This window comes from Hypanus sabinus, chromosome X1 (genome assembly GCF_030144855.1).
Source record: "Hypanus sabinus isolate sHypSab1 chromosome X1, sHypSab1.hap1, whole genome shotgun sequence".
NCBI classification, from domain to species: Eukaryota; Metazoa; Chordata; class Chondrichthyes; order Myliobatiformes; family Dasyatidae; genus Hypanus; species Hypanus sabinus.
This window is the reverse complement of record NC_082738.1, coordinates 29794626-29802863: the sequence shown is the minus strand read 5'-3', so window position 1 is coordinate 29802863 and position 8238 is coordinate 29794626. Positions and strand designations below refer to the sequence as shown.

The window sequence follows — 8238 nt, the reverse complement described above, 5'->3', positions numbered from 1 at the left end:
TCACTGTCACCCTCCATTTCTTTCTCTCTCTCCTGCATATCTCTTTATCTCTCCCTCGCCTCCATTTCTATTTCTCCCTTTCTTACTCTTCCTGTTTTACTCACCTGCTCTCCCTCTCTCTCTCTCTCCCACTCTGCTCCTGTGTTCTCCCTGTTAACCCCCTTCCCCTCTATATCTGCCTCCATCTCTCCCTCTCTCAATTTCTCTTTCTCACACTCCTCCATCTCTCTGTCCCCCTCTCTTTGTATTGCTCTCCATCTCTACTTCTCTCCCTCTCTCCTTATCTCTGTCTCTCCATTTTCTTTTTCACTGCCTTCCTTCTCCTTCACTCACTTCCTGCCCACCAATCTCTCTCTCTCTCTCTCTCTCTCTCTCTCACTCACTCACTCACACACAATCACAGCTTCACCTTGTCTGTCTGGGTAGAAAACTCCGTCAGGATGGCGGATCCAGATCCCAAAGCAGAAGTCAGTGGACTTGCACCTGATTGTGCCATTCCTGAAGACCAGAGTCCGGTTCGCAGACAAGGGGAACACTGTGCAAACTCTTCCTTCTCCAGGGACTCCTACACAGGGGAGAAAGGGAGAGCTGAATCACCAGGCAGGGAGCGAGGGAGCTTGTCCGATGATGGGACCCATGGGGAGGAGGGTAGGTGTGATGGGCAGATGGAGTGGGTGTAGAGCAAGGGAACTTGAGGATCACGATCCATAATGCCTTGAATGAGGTGTCACAGGTAGATAGGGTCATCCAGCACATTGGCCCTCATAAATTAAAGTATTGCCTACAGGAGTTGGGATGTTATGTTGAAGTTGTATAAGACATTGGTGAGACTTAATTTTGAGTATTGCGTGCAATTTTGGTCACCTACCTACAAGAAAGGTGTCAATAAGATTGAAAGAATGCAAAGAAAATTTACAAGGATGTTGCCAGGACTTGAGGGCAGAGTTACAGGGAAAGGTTGAGTAGGTTAGGACTTTATTCCCTAGAAAGTAGAAGAATGAGGGGAGATTTGAGAGAGGTACACAAAATTATGAGGGGTATAACTAGGGTAAACGTAAGCAGGCTTTTCCCCCTCAGTTATAGAACCCCACAGCACCTAAACAGGCCCTTCTGCCCATCTAGTCTGTGCTGAACTGTTATTCTGCCTCGTCCCATCAACCTGCACCTGGACCATAGACCTCCATACCCCTCTGAGACTAGATGTGCCGAAAGACCTGTTTTTGTGCTGTAGTGCTCTGTGACTCTATGACTATGAGGAGGGGAGAGAAACAGGGGTATGGTGGGAGTTGGGTGGGTATGGGACGAACTGGGTTAGATCAGAAAGAAAACGGACAGAGGGAAACATCCCTTGGTCCCATGCTCTGCCTCCCTTTCGTATCAGATCCCACCACCCACAGCTCTTGGTCACCTCTCCCTGTCCACCCCTGATTCTCTCCCTCCACCAATCATCCCTCTTCACCTGGATCCACCTATCACCTGCTAGTCCTTCCCATATACCTACCTCCACCTTACCTCTTTATGCCAGCTAGCTCCCCTCACTGCTACCCACCTCTGGTCTTGCTGCAAAATATTGACTGTTCATTTCCCTCCATAGATGCTGCCTGACCTGCTGAGGTTTATAAAGAGGGCATAAATAAGAACATAAGAACTAGGAGCAGGAGTCGGCCATCTAGCCTGCTCTGACATTCAATAAAATCATGGCTGATCTGACATGTGGACTCAGCTTCACCTATTTGTCTTTTCCCTGTAATACAATTCCCCTATTATGCAGAAACCTATCTAACTGTGTTTTAAATATATTTACTGATATAGCCTCTATTGCTTCCCTGGGTAGAGAATGAAACAGATTCATTACTCTCTGGGAAAAGCAATTTTCCTCATTTCCATCCTAGACCTATACTCCTGAATCTTGAGGCTATGTCCCTTCGTTCTGGTCTCACTTACCAGTACAAACAACTTTCCTGCCTCTATCTTATTTAACCCTTTCATAGTTTTATATGTTTCTATAAAATTCCCTCTCATTCAGAATTCCAGTGAGTACAGTCCTAGGCAACTCAATCTCTCCTCATAGTCTAACCCTCTCATCTCTGGAATCAACCTGGTGAGCTTCCTCCACGCCTCCAAAGCCAGTAAAGTGGATGGTCACAGTCTTTCCCCCAGGATAGGGGAATCCAAAACTACAGTTTTAGAGGGGAAAGATTTAATTGAAACCTGAGGGGCAATTTTTTTCCTCCAGAGGGTGGTCTGTGTATGGAACGAGCTGCCAGAGGATGTGGTTGAGGCTGGTACAGTAACAACTTGGATAGGAATCAGAATCAGGTGTATTACCACTGGCGTATGTTGTGAAACGCACACAAAATGCTGGAGGAGCTCAGCATTGATGGAGGGGAATAGACAGCTGATGTTATGGGCTGAGACGTTTTATCAAGAATTACTATCATTCTCAATAAAAATGAAATAAATAAATTGAGCACATGTGGAATAGCAAGATCGTGTTCCTGAATCACTGAGTGTGGGTCTTCAGGATCCTGTACCTCCTGAGGGCCTGGGTGTGGAGGTACATCTTAAAGCATTAAGATGAGTTGGACTAAAAGGCCTGTGTCGGTGTTGTGTGTGACTGAATGATTCTGGAATTTCTCAGATGTGCAGACCTGAACATGAATGGGCCTAATGTCTCCACCCCCCACCACTCAGAAACTCGCCCACAACCTCTGGCACCAGCAACTTAATGATTTGCAGAAAGGCTTTGAAATGCGAGGTGGTGGGAACTCCAGTTCCCCACAACAGTAATGTTATTACTGTCTGAAGGACGTTGGATCTGGGAGATGAGAGACAGGCTGCCGAACTCAGACTAGTGCCAGCATCAAGGCCCTCCTCTTTCCTCTTGTTCTTACAGCCACCTGCCTACTCTCTTCCAGTCCTCGCTTGAATCCCCGTCATTGTCCCATCCTGTCTCTTCTCCTTGACCCTGAACGATCTGCCTTGAGCTTTTTCCGCCCCCTTACCTCACAGAGTCAGACAGGCCTTTTGTTGTGCTGACCCTTGAATCTACTCCAAGATCAATCTAGTTCTCCTCCCCTCACCCCCCCACAGTCCTCAATTTTTCTATCATTCATGTGCCTACCTAAGCTTCTCTTAAATGTCCCTAATGTATCCACCTCCACTACCACTTCCAGCAGCGCGTTCCATGCACCCAGCGCTCTCCTTGTTAAAAATTTACCACTGACATTCCCTCTATACATTCCTCCAATCACCTTAAAAGGATGTCCTGTGTTATTGGCCATTGCTGCCCTGAGAGAAAGGTGCTGGCTGTCCACTCTGCCTTATCATCTTGTACATCTCTATCAAACCACCTCTCATTCTCCTTCACTCCAAAGAGAAAAGTCTTCACTCAGTCAACCTATCCTCAAAAAATATGTTCTTTAATCCAGGCAGCATCCCGATGAATCTCCTCTGCACCCTCTCTAAAACTTCTACATCCTTCACAGCCAGAGGGGGAAATTACTGGAAGATGGAGAAATTGATGTTCATGCCATCAGGTTGGAGGCTACCGAGATGGAATGTGAGGTCTTGCTCCTCCAACCTGAGAGTGGCCTCATCATGGCACAGAGCAGACATGGATCAAGATGTTGGAATGGGAGTGAGGACTGGAATTGAAGTGATTGGCCACTGGGAAATCCTGCTTTTTGCAGATGGGGCAAAGGTGCTTGGCAAAGCAGTGCCCCAATCTATGTCGGGTCTCACCAAAGTAGAGGAGGCTGCACCGGGGGAACGTACAAACTCCATACAATGAGCAGTGGGATTTGAACTCCAATTTTACAGCTAACGCTGTAAAGTGCTGCGCTAACCACTACCCTATCGTGCCTCCCCAAATTCAGTACTCCTAAATCCTATCTCTAGGAATCCTCTCCAATAATTTGCCCACAATGGATGTAAGACCCATTGGTCTATAATTCCCAGTATTATCCCTATTACCTTTCCTGAACAGGGAAATAACATTTGCCACCCTCCAATCCATAAAACCATAGGAGTAGAATTAGGCCATTCAGCCCATCGAGTCTGCTGATGGCCTAATTCATGGCTGATTTATTTTCCCTCTCCACCCCATTCTCCTGCCTTCTCCCTGTAATATTTGACACCATTACTAATCAAGAACCTATCAACCTCTGCTTTAATTACACCCAATGACTTGGCCTCCATAGCTGTCCGTGGCAATGAATTTCATAGATTCATCACCTTCTGGTTAAAGTAATTCCTCCCCATCTCTGTTCTTCTGGTACTACTCCTGTGACCAGAGGGAACCCCTATAAATCTTTCCCCTCTTACCTTATCGTATCTGCCTCAACCACATCCTCTGGCAGTTCATTGAATAGACTCACCACCCTCTGGATGAAAAAGTTGCCCCTCAGGTCTCCTTTAAAAATCTCTCCCATCTCCTTTCCCCAGGGTAGGGACTCTAGCTACACCTTCACAATTTTATAAATCAGATCACCCCTCAGTCTCCTACTTCCCAGAAGAAATAAATACAACATCTCCATCCGCCCTTACTGGCAACTCTCTCCCATTTGCCCCCAGTAGGACTGTGTCCTTCTACGCTTCATTGATTTAAGTGTCTAACACAGTGAGTGTCTCTGATTCCAACCCTACAACCCCACAATCCTACAGGCAGCACCTTCCAGATATCACTCACTCCCCATGTGGGAAAACTTGCTCACTTTCAAATCTCCTCCACCTTAAATTTGTAGCCCCTTGTTTATGATTGGAGAGGGGACTATTTGCTGCCTCTGGTGCCAACCTCACTCTCCCCCCCCCCCCCCCCCCAGTTCCTGGAATTTCCCTGCCTGTTCTGCATGCTGTTTCACTCCAGTGCACCTCTCCCACACAATACCAGGACGTTATATCCCCGGGGATCAGAGGAAGCATGAAAATACCTTGAGAGCTCAGGAACAGCGAAAGGGATGTTGCCACGAAGAAAGCAAGTGAAACATCCATTGGCAAGAATGCAGCCTTCTGTCCTGAGAATGCTGGAACTGAGTCTGTTGCCCTGATGGTGAAGTATCATCCCTCCCTGAACTCCTGGCGATCGTTCTGAATGTAGCCCAACCCCTTCCTAAAGCACACATGCATTCCTCAAAAGGTTCTGCCATGGATTGGACTTTTTTTAAAAATATGTTCATTCAGATTAGTTTATTGTCATTTACACCAAGGTGCAATGAAATCCCTTGCTCGTGTGAAGCTCAGAGTGTGCTCAGCAATAAAAAAACATAACAGTAATGAGCACAAATCAACAGAATTGGAATTAGAATCAGATTTATTATCACTGAGTTATGTTGTGAAATGTATTCTTTTGTACAGCAGCAAAGTGATGTCCCAACTCTCATATTCAGTACATTAGCTAATGAAGGCAAGCATGTCAAATGCCTTCTTCACCATTCTGTCCATCTATATCACCACTATGCAAGCCAAGGTCCCTCTGTATGTGACCGCTCCTAAGTTCCCTGTATCTGTCTAGCAGAACTTGACATTTACTGTATCTGTCTAGCAGAACTTGACTTCCTAAAGTTTATGGAGTATGATCAGAGATGCAAGAGATTCTCCAGATGCTGGAAATCTTGAACAACACACACAAAGTACTGGAGGAACTCAGCAGGTGAGGCAACATCTACGGAGGGGAATTAAACGGTCACCATTTCAGGCTGAGACCCTTCATCACAACTGTTCACTTCCCTCCGTAGAAACCTGGCCTGCTGACCCGAGGAATTTCTTTAGCCAAAGGATGATGAATCTGTGGAATTCAATGGTAGACACAATCTCCATGGCTCTTCACATGGCCTTAGACCACCTGGACAACACAAACACTTATATCAGGATGCTGTTCATCGACTATAGCTCAGCATTTAACACCATTATTCCCATAACCCTGATTGAGAAGTTGCAGAACTTGGGCCTCTGTACCTCCCTCTGCAATTGGATCCTCGACTTCCTAAGCAGAAGACCACAATCTGTGTGAATTGGTGATAACATCTCGCTGACGATCAACACTGGCACACCACAGGGGTGTGTGCTTAGCCCACTGCTCTACTCTCTCTATACCCACAACTGTGTGGCTTGGCATAGCTCACATACCATCTATAAATATGCCGATGATACAACCATTGCTGGTAGAATCTCAGATGGAGATGAGAGGGCATACAGGAGCGAGATATACCAACTAGTAGTGATGCACCATCAATAACTCTTGGAGACGTGAGGCGTGATATAGGTTTTTATTAGCTGGAAGAAAGATCAAGCAGCAATTGACCACCACACTGCATCCTGGAGACCCAATCGCCTTTATACCGGGGTTCGTGGGAGGAGCCACAGGAGCAGTCAGCAGGGGGCGTGTCCAGACAGGTATATGTAGTTCACCACAAGTAGAATGGTGTCACAGCAACAACCTTGCACTCAATCATCAGTGAGACGAAAGAGCTGATAGTGGACTTCAGGAAGGGTAAGACGAAGGAACACATACCAATCCTCGTAGAGGGATCAGAAGTGGAGAGAGTGAGCAGTTTCAAGTTCCTGGGTGTCAAGATCTCTGAGCATCTAACCTGGTCCCAACATATCGATGTAGTTATAAAGAAGGCAAGACAGCGGCTATACTTTATTAGGAGTTTAAAGAGACTTGGCATGTCAACAAATACATTACTGTGACAGATTTCGTGGTTGTATGTCTACTGAGCCTTTCCAATGATAGAATTTTGGATTTTAAATCAAGTGAAATTTTCAAAGGGAGCTGGAATTTTGCAGTCTCTGGGGGGGGGGACACCTTTTCCAGTGGAATGATGATCTGTTGGAATGGCTGAGTCGGTGTTGCACCACTGCGGCCCTCTAGTGGACGCTTCACATTAGTGCAGGAAAACAAACTGCTGGAGGAACTCTGCTTGAAGTTTATTGACATGGGCATTCATACTCGGGTTATCAGTGTTATGAAAATCAGCAGTGCAGTACAAATATTGTTACTATAAGTTACTTATATTGTAAATATGTGTTAATGTAAACTTAGCAAGAATTACACAAAAATTTCACAACAAAATTTTCTCTCTGGAGTGAAGGAGGATAAGAGGTGACTTGGTAGAGATGTACAAAATGATCAGAAGCATAGATCGAGTGGACATGCAGAGAGTTTTTCCCAAGATGTACAAAATTATGAGGGGCATAGATAGAGCAGATGGCCAGCACCTTTTTCCCTGGGTGGAAATGGACAGTATCAGAGGGCATCTGTTTGAGGTGAATTAGAGGAAAGTATAGGAGGGATGTTGGAGGGAGATGGTTTTTTTTGCACAGAATGGTGAGTGTGTGAACGTGCTGCCAAGGGTGGTGATAGAGGCAGATTCATTGGGGCATTTAAGAAACTCTTGGATAGACACATGGATGATAGAAGACAGGATGTTATGTTGAAGTTGTATAAGAGATTGGTGAGGCCTAATTTGGAGTATTCTGTGTAGTTCTGGTCACCTCCCTACAGGAAAGATGTAAATAAGTTTATAAGAGTACAGAGAAAATTTACAAGGACATTGCTGGGTTTTGAGGACTTGAGTTACGGGGAAAGGTTGAATAGGCTGCAATGCAGGAGAATGAGATTTAATGGAGGTGTTGAATGCAAAATATGAGGGGTACTGATAGAATAAATGCAAGCTGGCTTTTCCCACAGAGGTTAGGTGAGTCTGGAACAAGAAATTAGGGGTAAAGGATGAAAGGTGAAAGATTTAAGGGGGGAACATGAGGGGGAACCTCTTCACTCAGAGGGTGCTGAGAGTGTGGAACGAGCTGCCAGTGGAAGTGGTGGATGTGGGTTCAATTTCAACTTTTAAGGGATATTTGGGCAAGTACATGGATGAGACGTGCCAGGAGGCCTATGGTTCAGGCGCAGGTTGATGGGACTAAACAGAATAATAGTTTAGCATGGACTAGATGGGCCAAAGTGCCTGTTTTGGAGCTGTAGTGCTCTATGACTCTTTTAAAATGGAGGTTTCTTGGCTGTGTAGAGGGAAGGGTTAGATTCATTGTAGAGTAGGTCAGCACAATATTGCGGGCTGATGAGCCTATCCTGTGATTTATTGTTCTAACAAGATAAATGTATGGCACCAGTGTAAGTTGAGAAAGAGGAGAAGAAATTCAGTCTTAGATAGTGTAGGGGATTCCCAGGTTAGGTCAGGACTCCTGTACCTCCTGCCTGATAGAGGCATTGGGAAGAGG

General features: G+C 45.7%; 1 long non-coding RNA gene across 1 annotated transcript in view; it reads left to right on the top strand.

Moving 5' to 3' along the window:
• The window catches only part of LOC132384739 (uncharacterized), a 155052-nt gene that overhangs the window by 26507 nt on the left and 120307 nt on the right, over positions 1 to 8238 (top strand). The gene's annotated exons all lie outside the window — the stretch shown is intronic.